At 37.8% G+C, this 17,613-nt stretch overlaps 1 long non-coding RNA gene across 2 annotated transcripts; it reads right to left on the minus strand.

The window, feature by feature from the left end:
• Nucleotides 1-496: 496 nt before the first annotated feature.
• LOC105437926 lies at nucleotides 497-17,305 on the minus strand. 2 transcript variants are annotated; one of them, XR_004063026.1, is made up of 4 exons: nucleotides 16,785-17,305; nucleotides 2,657-2,792; nucleotides 2,268-2,345; nucleotides 497-995 (listed from the first exon to the last, which is right to left on the minus strand). It is a non-coding gene; the product is annotated as an uncharacterized LOC105437926 (long non-coding RNA). The 2 variants fall into 2 exon arrangements; XR_004063025.1 differs by lacking the exon at nucleotides 16,785-17,305 and adding an exon at nucleotides 6,925-7,182.
• Nucleotides 17,306-17,613: the final 308 nt, after the last annotated feature.

The raw sequence follows: 17,613 nt of genomic DNA on the forward strand, positions 1-17,613 counted from the left end.
CAGGAAGACGCAATTACCATTTGATATGTAAACATATGATGTAGTTTTTTCTCTTTCTCTCCCCCCTCTCTCTCTCTCTCTTTCCTTCTTTCACACTGAAACATTTTTTCCTCATATTTTATAGATCATCTCTGCTTAATTCACAATATCAACAATTTCATAACTTTGGATGATTACGTCCTTGAATCACCATATCAAAGACACCATTATCATCATCATCATCGACAGAACGTAATAAGATAGACATTCTGAAGATGTTTGTATTTAATCGAACATATATAGATCTCCCTGCCTCATCTGTTTCTCTCTTTCTATCTCGTATCCTCTGAAAAGAGTTGCTCCCTTACTATCTATCTCTATTTATATGCCTGCTCCATGGCTATTCCTCCCTCCCCTCCTCTCTCTCTCTCTCTCTCTTCTCTCTTTCTCTCTCCTAATTTTCATAGTTACCCCTCTCACAACATGAACAAAAGTAAGTTAACCCGAGGAGGAATTATTACGTCATTCCATTTAATGAGACCGTTTTGTGCACAGTTTGTCAGAGAATAAAGCAGCTGATTAAAAATTTGACAATTTACAACTTATCAATGTATACCCCTCAATGGTTTCATTTTCACGTTTTATCTACACATGAAGCACATGTACAATATTGTACTCTTCAATGCATTATATCAAAACAATCAAATTTCCAGTGAATTGACTAACCTGTTGTCAACACAAAACTATATTGGGCTACATGTAGGCATATTGATACTTTCCTTTTGAATCGAGATTCAAATTGTACTATATACATTTATTGAATGTTTATATTTTAGGGGCAAGGTTATGAATTCGTTGGGGTTAGGGTTAAGGTCAGTGATGACTGATCACCGATGATTGTTTTTCTCGCATCAATTTGACAAAAGTCTCAATTAACAAACAGAGCAGACGTCTGACCACATGGAAAAGATCCAGCTAGTATACTTTCCGATCTTCTCGAAGCTACTCTTCCCCTACTGTTGAATTAAAGCAAAGAGAGAATATAAAGATTTAGTAAAAAATATTAAAACAAATTCTAAGGAATTTTGTTGACAATGTGCATGCACCGATTGCATTTCAGAAACAGTATTGTTATGTGATATGGTGTGATTCTGCTAGTGGGATAATGAAGATGTGTATAATTATGTGCACTCTTAAAGCAGTTTACAGTTGGGTACAATTTTGCAAAGAGGTTAAAATGGGAATATGCATGTTTGTTGGATGAAATGTACCCAACCTTGGTTGATTACCCAGTGTTGGCAAACTCTTACCCAATGAACTAACATGGTTCCTTTCTTCCCCTCTTATGTGTAAAATTTCACGCAACCCTAACAATTATGAAGATACATATGGGAAAAATATGGATTGGGTAGAGCCTGACTTCTATAGAAAATAAGCATGCCCTTCATAATGTTTTTAAAAAAAATGTTATGCAAAGTCTTTTTGATCGAAATTATGCGCACTTAAAAGCCTTCTTGTGTCATGATTGTTGAGTACTCCTTAATTTGTATTCTTTAAAACAACAACACATTCATTTAAAATTACAATGCCATTGATCATGACCATCGTAAATATTACCAATAAAATTGTTTTTATTTCTGTACTGCACATCCACGAGTCATATATCAGCGTTAAAAGTATTGCTATTATCAACCTAATCTTTACGTTCACAATGGCATTGATCATTTCGAGGCTGGTAACAGAGGTGGTAAAGATAAGAGCGAAAGAAATATATTGCCGACTTTTCAAGTTCGTCTTCCTTGACCTTTCTCATTTTCATAACTATGTGATAGAGGTGTCGTATCGAAAAATGAAGAGATGGATTATTATCATTCATAGAAGGAGCATTCTATTTCTTTTTTTCTTTTTTTTTTTTAGATTTGGAAATATTGTTCATGCTTGACTTACGAAAACAACCTAGTCTAACTTTTTTTTAAGTGCGTACACTCTGTGATGCAAAAATAAAAGATTAAAAAATGATTAAAACAATAATAAATCAATAAATCAAATCGAATCAAACAAAACTTGGTTGGTACCTAACCTAAAGTTATCACGAAAAATCATCGGCAAGGAGAATAAATGATAGAAAGTATTTGGTCGGATTATGTCGAAAAATCATTGTCATGTTAGCACATTTCGATAGGTAACCGCACAAGCATTTATATACGACTCTTGGAATTATAGGTCGGTTGTTTTGTAATTATCGTATTCGTTTAGTTGGTTGACAAGATTAGAAATTAATTGCTTACTTCTACTCCTGCGGGGAGTATAAGGCATGTCTTCCTCGACATCCAACTCATTATCATTGTCGATCTCATCTTCCTTGACTAAAACAATACCAAAATAAAAGACGAAAAATGATCGAAAGAATAATAAATCAACAAATCAAATTAAACGAAATTCGGTTGGCAACTCAATTTATCACAAAAAATCATCGGCAAGGATAAAAAGTGATATAAAGTATCTTTCTTGTCAGTGCATTGCAAACTTTCTTAAAATCTGGTCGGATAATGTCGAAAAATCAATGACATGTTGGAAAATTTTAATATGTGACCGCACAAGCATGAAATTACTTGGTCGGTTGCTTTGTAATGGTATTCGTTTAGTTGGTTGACAACATTAGAAGTTAATTGCTTACCGCCTTTGACGTTTTTCTCGACATTCAACGCATTAGAATTGTCGATCTCATCTTCCTCGACTAAAACACTTGCTGCCACGGCCAAGGCAATCAGAAAGTAGAGAGCAATCATGGTTTTGGACGCCATTTTTAAAGTCTAAGGAAAATGGAATAAACATGAAATACATTTTTGATTCGGTACATAGCTACGGTGAAATTGCAACATGATTAAGAATGTCAGCATAGATTCGCGATGTACTGAAACTTACAAGTAACTGAATTGTGCATGAATAAAACATTGATGGTGAAGACAATTATACATTTCAAGTGATATCACAGTAAAAAAGTAACTGAATTGCACATGAGTAAATTGCTGGAAAAAAGCAAGTATACATTTTAAAATGTCACACTATAATCTACATAATTATGAAGAGCGTGTATATACTATATACCATTAATCTTATACAATATTTCAATTTAAAAATTTGAGTTAAAAAGAAAGAGAGATGGGAAAGCAGGAGAGAGAGAAAGAAAGAGAGAGAGAGAGAGAGAGAGAGAAAGAGAAAGAGAAAGAGAGAGAGAGAGAGAGGGGAGAAAGGGGACAGATGGACAGAGAGGGAAAACAATTATGTACATGTTGATAAAATACAAAGATACATTGCAAGACAAATATGAATATTATAAGGTGAACATTAGAGATATTAAAATATAAATATATATGCATCGCATTCTTCATGTCATAAAAAATTCATTGACTAACAAAGCCAAAATTGAACAATATGAAGTTATAACGGAAACTAAAGGAACAAATTGCGCTCAACTAAATAACGGGCTTCGAGACGACAGGCTGTCTTAAAATACGGGAATTGCGGGTAGCTCTGATCAATGCAAGGGGAAGGCTTCAGAATGTCTTCATTCAATCATATTCTTTGCTTTCTGAAATCATGGACCTTCTATCAGTGGCGGATTCAGGGGGGAGGGGGGGGGGGGGGGGCTCCTCTGAGCAAAAATACAGTTAAAACACGTAAATTTTACCCTTTTTTGGAGATGGCGCTCAAAAAAAAGGGGGGGGGGGTGCGATTTTTCAAATTATCGAGCCCCCCCCCCCCCCCCCCAAAAAAAAAAAAAAAAAAAAAAAAAAAATTGTTCACATCCCCCCAAGGAGCACAATTATTTATTTTTTTTCCAAAATAAATTGAAAATTGTGCCGGCCGATAATTCGCTCAGTCATCAATAACTGAGAAAATTAAAGTTTATGAAATTGTCGGTACAGTTGAAGAGGGGGTCGCAATATACGTTACAGTGTTGCCAATTTGTGTTTCAGTGATGACAACTTTAGGAAGGTACTTGTAAGTCTGTGTAATGGGCCCGTAATGGGTCGGTGACGACAAGTTCAGAAACAAAATGAAAACGAAAGAAGCTCGGATATACAGTTGAAGTCCACTTTATTATTTATAAAGTCAACGGAAGCTCCAGTAGTTACAAACGAAGATTAATTATTTAAGAACATTTTGAAATAGCTGATTCTCTCAGAGGCTGGGTAAAACTAGCAGCATATCCTAAACATGGTAACGGAATAAAATAAAACTCAGCTACAAAATCCCGCACATATGGCATTTAAATACTCCGGCACCCGACGACGCTTAAATATCACATGATAATATTAACCAATCAGGAGTACCCTTACGAATACAACCAATTACAAGATATGATATATAAAATAACCCTTAGGTCATCCGACCTCTAGATCAGTTCAATCCACCAATTAAAGATGAAGTTGAGTTCTGGTCATGCGATTGCATTGTGAAAGAAACGGTGTAGAATCGACCAGAAAAGGTTGATCATCCAGCATATAAGAATTTGTGTGTATTGCAAGGTTCTGGAATCATCAAAATGATAAGAAATTTAGCCAAGTCTTGGTAAAGTTACAAACACTGTACACAGAAAGCTGTATATGGGACTACACGAACACGTGGCGTAAAAATCATACCCTGGAGTTTTACGATGTTACATGACATATTTAGAATATGAAGGCATTTGAAGAGCCATGCTTTTCTGGGTACATGTCTTATCTGATGTTCTTCCACACTTGCATGAAAAGAATGATAACGCTCACAAATTATTTGTCACCTCTTCCCAAAACTCAACCTGCTCTTTAAGAGAGGAGTATTAATTAAACAATGACAAAGCATAATAGATAGAGTGACTTGAACTAGGCACCGACGAAAATGAGAGGAGGCTATAGCTTCGCGAGAATGTCAGGTCCCCAGAAAAACAGTCTATTGGCTAACGTAATTATCGAAAATGAACACCTGTAATCTAATGCAGGAATTCAAGACCTATGACGGTTTCGAGAAACGGCCCCCGGGGGCCGTTTCTCGAAACCGTCATAACTACAAGATCAACGACATCTCGCCACTGTCATGCAACTTGTCAGCTAAGTGTTTCACGAAGCCGTCTTTGCCAAGATGAGCGACAACTTCCGCGACAAGCGAGTTGTCACTGCTCCGAACCTGTCATATCTTTTTAATTGCTGTAAAGCGCCATCACAAGTCAGTTTGTTGCCATTCCATGGGCCGCGAAATGGACGATTAGTTTCACTATCATTTTGAGAAAAATATAGACGAGTTCGGTACGTAATTCTCTGGGATGCGAAATGCAAATGTACAAAAGTGAGAATACAAATTATACAGAAACTTTAAAAAGCTTAATATAAACATTAAATCCCAAATCATTAAACTATAACATATAAAATAAGAGAGGTAAGAATGTTACACACCGTTTTCCATAGTCGATCCATAGTCTTTTCTTAGGATACCGTCATACCTTTGGGGCCTATGTGCATTATTTTCCCCTCTCTATTTACTTCATCCAAATTATATTTTCAACATCAAATCAATTATATAACGAGTATTTATGAGACTCTAGAATAAAAACTGGCTGAGAAAAGACATTTTGCCTAAAATTTCTCGTCACAATAAACAAAAAAGTACGTATTGATAAACTATCACATTACGGTATCCTTCAACTAATTTTTGATTCGACTGTCGAAAAAAAAACACTCACCGGTTTTTCTTCAATTTAAGAATCTTTACAGAAATATGCAAATCGTTTGATGATGTAAATATGATAATGACACTATTTATTATTTATTTTAGGAGAATTTATATGAATATATTTCTTTTTGAACAATTTTAGCCACAAAACTTGTTTTGGGTTATTCTTGATAAATCAAATGGATCGTGACAAAGACTATGTTCTTGAGCTGCTAGTATCGCGATATATCGATATCATGTCTGTCATGGCTTTGTGAAACGGTTTATCCGCTTCATGACATCTCCGTAGGTCGCCGACAAAGATATGACTGTCATGGAGTTGGTTTCGAGAAACGGCCCCCCGTTCCCGGCATACTATCGGGAACATAATTAATGCTTTTCAACTTTTAGATGTATATAAAGTCAAACTAATAACCGTACAATTGATCAACTCAACCCGACTCCTTTATTGCTATAGCGCCCCCTTTAGTTCAATGTGTTGCCTAAGTTAGCGTACCACTACATCTGTGTAAGCAAAGAGTCAGTGTAATAACTCAAGATGAGTAATGAGGATTAATGCCTTACCAAAGGACGCCTAGCGCCCTTTAGTGTTACGAACCCGGGACCTCCCGATTACGAAATCACTGGGCCATCGCACCCCTCAGAGTTGCCAAAGCATAGCTCCTGATTAATGTGCACTAAAAGCCCGCTCCACAAGAGGCGAAGAAATGTCTGAAGAAATGCAGGCAACAACTGAATTTACATTAATTATTCCCAAATCCACACCAGTCAACCACCAAAAAACGCTATACAGTTGCTGCTTCAAAAACATAGAACAATATTCCCCTTTCCATCAGAGAATTAAGCTGTCTCGCCTCTTTCAAAAGACTCATTAAACATATTTCTTCTCTCAGTAATAAAGTTTGATTTACCTATTTTTGAGTTTTATGTTTCTCATCACATTATGTTACTTTGTATACAGTAGCTTACGATTGCACCATGTGAGAGGGGGGGGGGGGGGGGGGGGGACTGGGGAGTCCTAAAATGATTGTCGATACTCTTTCTGTCTTGAGTGTGTGTAAGCCTACTATATCTACATCACCAAGCAAGCCGATACTTATAAGTAGCATCGAAGGTACTTTTTGTTTTAGCGCTACTAAATAATCGAAATCATTATCAATACAATTACAAACTGACGAAGTCAGAAAGACGTCTCATATGTAACAGACATAATGTAAGAGATGTTGGGCCTACCTGATTTGGATGCGGTGTTCGAGTAGATTTCGGTGAAATGATGATATACTTTCTCGTAGCTTGATGTGACGAAGTGTCTCTATCCAGCTTCCTGTTGAAGTACTGTCAAGATAGCTTCTAGTTTTATAGAATATCGAAGCCTGCCATGACTATCTGTTCGTAACCGACAAATCACCGCAATTAAATATAGTGTTCAATTCAATTCAATTCAATTTATTTTGCCAAGCAATAAACAAGCATACAGGGTGAATAAAACAGTATACCAGATACCACACAATTAAGTTGAACACAGAAGAAGAAAAAAAAATCCATTTACAAACATCAATAAATATCGTTAAAATACAAGGAAAATTGCTTAGCCTGGTAGCATTTAGAAAAGGAGGTGGTCCTTATAAAAGTAATAGTGAATAAAACAATAGACCAGATACCACACAATTACAATTAATAACAAAGTTGCACACAGAAGAAGAAAAAAAATCCATTTACAAACATCAATAAATATCGTTAAAAATACAAGGAAAATTGCTTAGCCTGGTAGCAGTCAGAAAAGGAGGTGGTCCTTATAATAGTAATAGTGAATAAAACAATATACCAGATACCACACAATTACAATTAATAACAAAGTTGAACACAGAAGAAGAAAAAAAAAATCCATTTACAAACATCAATAAATATCGTTAAAAACACAAGGAAAATTGCTTAGCCTGGTAGCAGTCAGAAAAGGAGGTGGTTCTTATAATAGTAATAGTGAATAAAACAATATACCAGATACCACACAATTACAATTAATAACAAAGTTGAACACAGAAGAAGAAAAAAAAAATCCATTTACAAACATCAATAAATATCGTTAGAAATACAAGGAAAATTGCTTAGCCTGGTAGCAGTCAGAAAAGGAGGTGGTCCTTATAATAGTAATAGTGAATAAAACAATATACCAAATACCACACAATTACAATTAATAACAAAGTTGAACACAGAAGAAGAAAAAAAAAATCCATTTACAAACATGAATAAATATCGTTAAAAATACAAGGAAAATTGCTTAGCCTGGTAGCAGTCAGAAAAGGAGGTGGTCCTTATAAAAGTAATAGTGAATAAAACAATATACCAGATACCACACAATTACAATTGATAACAAAGTTGAACACAGAAGAAGAAAAAAAAATCAATTTACAAATATGAATAAATATCGTTAAAAACACAAGGAAAATTGCTTAGCCTGGTAGCAGTCAGAAAAGAAGGTGGTCTTTATAATAGTAATAGTGCAAATTTATAGAGCGCACACACCATCCCGGGACGCTCACGGCGCTAGCTCAGCATCAGTTCTCTTTGATACAAGTAAAGTAAATAATTTTGCAATATTTTTATAACCCATTTCAATCCTCAGCTCTGCCCGATGAGGGCCGGTGCCCTCCAGCTGCTCCGTTCACTGACAATTTAAGGGACTAGCCCAGTCAGCACATTATTCACAGGAGCTCTAGCATCTGAGGCCAACAGGCCCCACACGGGCAGCCAATGAGACTAAAGGGTGATAACTAATTAATTTCAGATGTATATACAAATAACATATCAATTATGGATTCATTTAAATAAACTGATACAACTTACAGATGGAATAGGTAAGTCTTAAGATGAGTTTTAAAGGTGGAGTACGTTGCAACACAGCGAAGTGATGAGGGAAGCTTATTCCATAATTTGACTGCTGCATGCGAAAAAGCATGGTCTCCCCATGAATGACGGGTACGGGGAATTTGCAGCAAATTATCACTTCCAGATCTTAAGGTACGAGTTGGATTGTAGGGGTGTAGTGAGTCTTTAATATACTGCGGCGAAATTCCAGGGAGAGCCCGATAAACAAGTAACATAATTTTGATGTGGACCCTCTTCTGGACAGGTAGCCAGTGAAAAGAGCGTAATATAGGCGTAATAGAAGACATTCTTGGTGTGAAAGTAAGGAGTCTTGCACTGGAATTTTGGAGGGATTGCAGTCTGTCTTGCTGCTGTTTTGTGAGTCCAAATTGAATAGAATTACAACAATCTAAGCGAGATGAGATTAATACATGGATTAATTGTTCACATGCTTTTGAGTCAGAGATTTTCGTATGAACCCAAGGTTCCGCAGTTGATATCTCACAGACTTTGATGTGCTAGATACATGTTCAATAAATGACATATTATTGTCAAATATCACACCGAGGTTACGGACCTTTGAGGCTGGCTTTAGAACTTCGCCACCTACATGCAAGCTTAAATGAGGTTGATTTGCTCTCAGTAAAGAATTCTTAGAGCCCAACATGATAAACTCAGGTTTATTTTCATTTATTTTAAGACCGTTGGAATCCATTCAGCCTTTCATGTCATGAATACAGGCTTCTAAAGTTCTCCTAGCATCGGCAATTGCATCTGAGGAAGAATGTACAGAAATGAAAAGCTGAATGTCATCAGCGTAACAATGATACTTTATATTATGCTTTCTAATTATTGTACTGATTGGCTCAAGGTAGACAGAAAACATTAACGGGCCACCAACAGACCCTTGTGGCACACCATATGAAAGATAAGTTTTGTCGGATTGAGAGTTATTTACAGAGACATACTGGGTTCTTTTATGAATGTATGATGAAAACCACTGCAACGCAGTGCCTGTTACCCCAATAGACTGTAGTCTCTTAACAAGTATTGTGTGGTCAATAGTGTTGAAAGCACTTGACATATCAAGTGCCACAAGAAAAGTAATGTTACCTTTATCCATTTCAGAGAGGATACTGTCCACAGGATTAGTTAGCAGCGTTTCCATACTATGGTGTGGGCGGTAGGCAGATTGAAAATTATCAATTAAATTATTTTTTAATAAGATATGTGCGAAGACGTTAGAAAGCCACTCGTTGTGTGAGTTTGGATAGATATGAAATATGAGATATGGGACTATCCAAATAATCAAATTTTAAAATTCTTATGATTTAATTTAAGCTATAATAAAAAGTAAAACAAATAACAATCACATGTAAAATATCATTATATAACAACCATATTGAAATTTTTAGCTACTAGCATCAATATAGGTCCATCATTTTTTTTTGTATTTACCTTTTAAGTGTTTACAACATGCTGGTGAATGAAACTGTTTAAAACTGTAATAAATATGACGTCAGAACGTATTGTTTGATTATTTTTTATCCAAACTTTGAATCATCGTCAATGTCATCATTCTTGCATTTCCCTTCTTTTACTGTCTTGTCCATAGGCGCCGGAAGTGGGGGGGGGGGGCGCAGTTGCCCCCAGTCAAAAAAGTGGGGGGGGGGGGGCAAAACGCCCCCTCCCCCCTCAAAAAAAAAAGCAGTAAAGGAGTAAACATGGTTTGTATTTTTAACCCAAAAGAACATAACAAGAATAAAAACCTGAATTAAATCACATATACAATTCCATTCAAAGAAAAGGAAAGTTCACAGGAATTAAATTTCATAAACACTGCGCATGCCACCTATACGGTATTTATCAATGGAGGTCTTTATAATAGCGATACGCGCATATCGTGGACATATTGTGCGAGAAAGCGTGTCTGTTTTTTTGTTGTTATAGAGGTGAGAAGACATGAGCCCCTGAACGCTGGCGTACTGATGGGGGGGGGGGGGGGGTGTATTTCTTATTCGATACCAGTGATTTACAAATGTTGCTGTTATGACATGATTTTCCGGTATTTTTTCTCCATTTTTATGTAAGACATACCTTTTCATGCGTTTGTTGGAAAATAAGAAATTCCCAAATTTCGGTCGGGCGAAAAATACGCTTATTTTGAAGCCTTTATGTCATGGTCTGCTAAGTGGCTGGGCTCCAGCCCCCCCCCCTTTTTGAAAAAGTATGTTAAAGAGAAAAGGGAAGAAAGACGGAGAGAAAAAATAAGTGACCTGCCAATGTCACTAATAAGATATAAAAAATGCTCATCTGGCGTAGTTAAATGCCTAAAACCCTAGAGCTTACAGGGGCTCCGCCCCTGGACCCCACTAAGAGCCCTAAGGCGGTCCCCTGGATGCTCATCTGACCGTAATTAAATACCTAAAAAAAACCGAGCTTCCGGGGGTTTTGCCCCCTGGACCCCACTAAGGGTCCTAAGGCGGGCCCCTGGATGCTCATCTGACCATAATTAAATATCTAAAAACTCCGAGCTTCCAGGGGTTTTGCCCCCTGGACCCCACCAAGGGTCCTAAGGCGGGCCCTTGGATGCTCATCTGACCATAATTAAAAACCTAAAAAACCCGAGCTTCCAGGGGCTCTGCCCCTGGACCCCACCAAGGGCTCTAAGGCGGGCCCCTGGATGCTCATCTGACCGTAATTCAATACTTAAAACCATTGAGTTTCCGGGTGCTCTGCCCCCTGGACCACACCAAGGGATCTAAGGCGGGCCCCTGGATGCTCATCTGACCGTAATTAAATACTTAAAACCCCTGAGTTTCCGGGTGCTCTGCCCCCTGGACCACACCAAGGGATCTAAGGCGGCCCCTGGATGCTCATCTGACCGTAATTAACTACCCAAAATCCCTGAGCTTCCGGGGGCTCTGCCCCCTGGACCCCACCAAGGGCCCTCAGGCGGCCCCTCGATGCTCATCTGACTGGAGTTAAATAATAAAACCTCTGAACTTCCAGGGGTTTTGCCCCCTGGACCCCACTAAGGGTCCTAAGGCGGGCCCCTGGATGCTCATCTGACCATAATTAAATATCTAAAAAACCCGAGCTTCCAGGGGCTCTGCCCCTGGACCCCACCAAGGGCTCTAAGGCGGGCCCCTGGATGCTCATCTGACCGTAATTCAATACTTAAAACCATTGAGTTTCCGGGTGCTCTGCCCCCTGGACCACACCAAGGGATCTAAGGCGGGCCCCTGGATGCTCATCTGACCGTAATTAAATACTTAAAACCCCTGAGTTTCCGGGTGCTCTGCCCCCTGGACCACACCAAGGGATCTAAGACGGCCCCTAGATGCTCATCTGACCGTAATTAACTACCCAAAATCCCTGAGCTTCCAGGGGCTCTGCCCCCTGGACCCCACCAAGGGCCCTCAGGCGGCCCCTTGATGCTCATCTGACTGGAGTTAAATATTAAAACCTCTGAACTTCTGGGGGCTCCCCCCGGAACACGTCAATGGCCTTAAAGAGGGCCCCTGGATGCTCAACTAACCGTAATTAAATACCTAAAACCCCTGAGCTTCCGGGGGCTCAGCCCCTTGACCCCTGCCGAGGCTCATGCCCTGGACCCCACGCCAATTTACGCTCTACCTGATTGTTAATACTCAACTTTGAAAAACGTTCCGCGGTACCTGCATGTTACGTGTAAGACTGGTGGTGATGCAGATTTTTCGTCTGCCCCCCCCTTCCGAGCGTTTTTTCTCATTACGTCACTGCCCCTGGAAGGTGAGCCCCCTGGAATGTTTGCCCCCCCCCCCCCATCCCAAACTGCTTCCGGCACGCCTGGTCTTGTCTGTGTATTTTCTTCAGATTCTGAATATGGTAAGTTCACTTAATACACCAACGCTGTTTTACCTCATCTATCATTTCAACGATAGACTATAATTATATGGCAAGTTTCCAGATGAAATTTGAATTTATAATTTGAAATATATACCATGTACTAAGAGGCTTCAGTAGAAATTATAAATTATCTGTGACTGGCTTAGCACTATTTCTAAGGGACCAATCACCGAAGATCCATAAATTTACAGGTGTCTCGAAGAAAGTGCATGGTACATTTGATTTTTATCTTTCATCAAGAAAATTAAAAACTCAAAATGTAAACTATAAAAAAATACATCAAAAATCAAGTATGAATTCACACCTTTGTCCAAAATACGACGCACGCACACACGCACAACTTCACGCACACACAAACACACACAAAATTTTATTGTCATGTCTGCCTAATTCACACTATCAACAGTTTTATGTTTCATAACTTTAGATGATTACGGCATTGAACAGATCAAAGAAACCATTATCATCATCAACAGAACGTAACGAGATAGACCAATGTACGGGTATTAATATAGTTTTGTGAAGATGTTTGTATTTAATTAAACATAATAGATCTCCCTGCCCATATGTTCTCTCTCTCTCTCTCTCTCTCTCGTATCCTCTTCGATACACGCTTTCTACAATCTCTCTCTAACTCTCTGATATGCCTGCTCCCTGTCTATCTCTTCTCCTCCCTCTTTCTCTTTTTTTCTCTCTTTATCTCTCTCTTCTAATTTTCATAGTTACCCCTCTCACAACATGAACAAAAGTAAATTAACCCGAGGAGGAATTATTACGTCATTGCATTTAATGAAACAGTTTTGTGCACAGTTTGTCAGAGAAGAAAGCAGCTGATTACAAATTTGACAATTTACAACTTATTAATGTTTACCCCTCAATGGTTTCATTTTCACGTTTTATCTACACAGCCATGAAGCACATGTACAAGATTGTACTCTTCAATGCATTATATCAAAACAATCAAATTTCCAGTGAATTGACTAACCTGTTATCAACACAAAACTATATTGGGCTACATGTAGGCATATTGATACTTTACTTTTGAAACGACATTCAAATTGTATTATATATATTTATTGAATTTTTATATTTTAGGGGCAAGGTTATGAATTCGTTGGGATTAGGGTTAAGGTCAGTGGTGACTGATCACCGATGATTGTTTTTCTCGCATTAATTTGCCAAAAGTCTCAACAAACAGAGCAGACGTCTGACCACATGGAAAAGATCCAGCTAGTATGCTTCCCGATCTTCTCGAAGCTACTTTTTCCCTACTGTTGAATTAAAGAAAAGAGAGAATATAAAGATTTAGTAAAAAATATGAAAACAAATTCTAAGGAATTTTGTTGCTATATCACTGACAATGTGCATGCACCGATTGCATTTCAGAAACAGTATTGTTATGTGATATGGTGTGATTCTGCTAGCGGGATAATGAAGAGGTGTATATATTCACTCTTAAAGCAGTATACAGTTGGGTACAATTTTGCAAAGAGGTCAAAATAGGAATATGCATGTTTGTTGGATGGAATCTACCCAACCTTGGTTGATTACCCAGTGTTGGCAAACTCTTACCCGATAAACTTGCATGGTTCCTTTCTTCCCCTCTTATGTGTAAAATTTCACGCAATTATGACAACAATTATGAAGATACATATGGGAAAAATATGGATTGGGTAGAGCCTGACTTCTATAAAAAATAAGCATGCCCTTCATAATGTTTAAAAAAAAAATGTTATGCAAAGTCTTTTTGATCGAAATTATGCGCACTTAAAAGCCTTCATGTGTCATGATTTTTTGTTAAGTGCCTACACTCTGTGATACAAAAATAAAAGATTAAAAAATGATTAAAACAATATTAAAACAAAACTTGGTTGGTAACTAAAGTTATCACGAAAGATCATCGGCAAGGATAATAAGTGATAGAAAGTATTTGGTCTGATTATGTCGAAAAATCATTGCCATGTTGGCACATTTCGATAGGTAACCGTACAAACATTTATATACGACTCTTGGAATTATAGGTCGGTTGTTTTGTAATCGTATTCGTTTAGTTGGTTGACAAGATTAAAAATGAATTGCTTACTTGAACTCCTGGGGGCCCGTTTTCCTTGACATTTAACGCCTTAGAATTGTCGATCTCATCTTCCTTGACTAAAACAATACAAAAATAAAAGACGAAAGATGATCGAAAGAATAATAAATCAACAAATCAAATTAAACGAAATTCGGTTGGCAACTCAATTTATCACAAAAAATCATCGGCAAGGATAAAAGTGAAAGAAAGTATCTTCCTTGTCAGTGCAAACTTTCTTAAAATCTGGTCGGATAATGCCGAAAAATCAATGACATGTTGGCAAATTTTAATATGTGACCGCACAAGCATGAAATTACTTGGTCGGTTGCTTTGTAATGGTATTCGTTTAGCTGGTTGACAACATTATAAATTAATTGCTTACCGTCTTTGACGTTTTTCTCGACATTCAACGCATTAAAATTGTCGATCTCATCTTCTTCGACTAAAACACTTGCTGCCACAGCCAAGGCAATTAGAAAGTAGAGAGCAATCATGGTTTTGGACGCCATTTTCAAAATCTAAGGAAAATAGAATAAACATGAAATACATTTTTGATTCGGTACATAGCTACGGTGAAATTGCAACACGATTAAGAATGTCAGCATAGATTCGCGACGTACTGAAACTTTCCTTTTACCACTCATCAAGAATGAACACAAAGCCGAAATCGAACAATATGAAGTTATAACGGAAACTAAAGGAACAAATTGCGCTCAACTAAATAACAGGCTTAGAGACGACAGGCTGCCTTAAAATACGGGAATTGCAGGAAGCTCTGATCAATGCAAGGGGAAGGCTTCAGAATGTCTTCATTCAATCATATTCTTTGCTTTCTGAAATCATGGACCTTCTATCAGTGGCGGATTTAGGGGGGGGGGGCCTCCTCTGAGAAAAAACATGGTTAAAACACATTAATTTTACCCTTTTTTGGAGATGGGCCCCCTACCCTGGCGCTCAAGGGGGGGGGGGGGGGTGCGATTTTTCAAATTATCGAGGCCCCCCCCCCCCCCCCAAAAAAAAAAAAAAAAAAAAAAAAAAAAAATTGTGCTCACATCCCACCAAAGGAGCACAATTATTTTTTTTTTCCAAAATAAATTGAAAATTGTGCCGGCCGATAATTCGCTCAGTCATCAATAACTGAGAAAATTAAAGTTTATGAATTCGTCGGTTCAGTTGAAGAGGGGGTCGCAATATACGTTACAGTGTTGCCAATTTGTGTTTCAGTGATGATAACTTTAGGAAGGTACTTGTAAGTCTGTGTAATGGGCCCGTAATGGGTCGGTGACGACAAGTTCAGAAAACAAAATGAAAACGAAAGAAGCTCGGATATACAGTTGATGTCCACTTTATTATTTATAAAGTCAGCGGAAGCTCCAGTAGTTACAAACGAAGATTAATTATTTAAGAACATTTTGAAATAGCTGATTCTCTCAGAGGCTGGGCGGCCCTATAGACGAGTAAAACTAGCAGCATATCCTAAACATGGTAACGGAATGAAATAAAACTCAGCTACAAAACCCCGCACATATGGCATTTAAATACTCCGGCACCCGACGAGGCTTAAATATCACATGATAATATTAGCCAATCAGGAGGACCCTTACGAAGACAACCAATTACAAGATATGATATATAAAATAACCCTTAGGTCATCCGACCTCTAGATCAGTTCAATCCACCAATTAAAGATGAAGTTGAGTTCTGGTCATGCGATTGCATTGTGAATGAAACACTGTGGAATCGACCAAAAAAATGTTGATCATCCAGCATATAAGAATTTGTGTGTATTGCAAGGTTCTGGAACCAAGAGTCAACCACCAAAAAACGCTATACAGTTGCTGCTTCAAAAACATAGAACAATATTCCCCTTTCCATCAGAGAATTAAGCTGTCTCGCCTCTTTCAAAAGACTCATTAAACATATTTCTTCTCTTAGTAATAAAGTTTGATTTACCTATTTTTGAGTTTTATGTTTCTCATCACATTATGTTACTTTGTATACAGTAGCTTACGATTGCACCATGTGAGAGGGGGGGGGGGGGGGAGTCCTAAAAACGGTTGTCGATACTCTTTCTGTCTTGAGTGTGTGTAAGCCTACTATATCTACATCACCAAGCAAGCCGATACTTATAAGTAGCATCGAAGGTACTTTTTGTTTTAGCGCTACTAAATAATCGAAATCATTATCAATACAATTACAAACTGACGCAGTCAGAAAGACGTCTTATATGTAACAGACATAATGTAAGAGATGTTGGGCCTACCTGATTTGGATGCGGTGTTCGAGTAGATTTCGGTGAAATGATGATATGCTTTCTCGTAGCTTGATGTGACGAAGTGTCTCTATCCAGCTTCCTGTTGAAGTACTGTCCAGATAGCTTCTAGTTTTATAGAATATCGAAGCCTGCCAGGACTATCTGCTCGTAACCGACAAATCACCGCAATTAAATATAGTATTCAATTCAATTCAATTCAATTTATTTTGCCAAGCAATGAACAAGCATACAGGGTGAATAAAACAGTATACCAAAAACCACACAATTACAATTAATAACAAAGTTGAACACAGAAGAAGAAGAAAAAAAATCCATTTACAAACATGAATAAATATCGTTAAAAATACCAGGAAAATTGCTTAGCCTGGTAGCAGTCAGAAAAGGAGGTGGTCCTTATAATAGTAATAGTGAATAAAACAGTATACCAGATACCACACAATTACAATTAATAACAAAGTTGAACACAGAAGAAGAAAAAAAAATCAATTTACAAATATGAATAAATATCGTTAAAAACACAAGGAAAATTGCTTAGCCTGCATGGTAGCAGTCAGAAAAGGAGGTGGTCCTTATAATAGTAATAGTGCAAATTTATAGAGCGCACACACTATCCAGGGACGCTCATGGCGCTAGCTCAGCAACAGTTCTCTTTGATACAAGTAAAGTAAATAATTTTGCAATATTTTTATAACCCATTTCAATCCTCAGCTCTGCCCGATGGGGGCCGGTGCCCTCCAGCTGCTCCGTTCACTGACAATTTAAGGGACTAGCCCAGTCAGCACATTATTCACAGAAGCTCTAGCATCTGAGGCCAACA

Source organism: Strongylocentrotus purpuratus, unplaced genomic scaffold (genome assembly GCF_000002235.5).
Source record: "Strongylocentrotus purpuratus isolate Spur 01 unplaced genomic scaffold, Spur_5.0 spur5_scaffold_10, whole genome shotgun sequence".
Taxonomy (NCBI): Eukaryota; Metazoa; Echinodermata; class Echinoidea; order Camarodonta; family Strongylocentrotidae; genus Strongylocentrotus; species Strongylocentrotus purpuratus.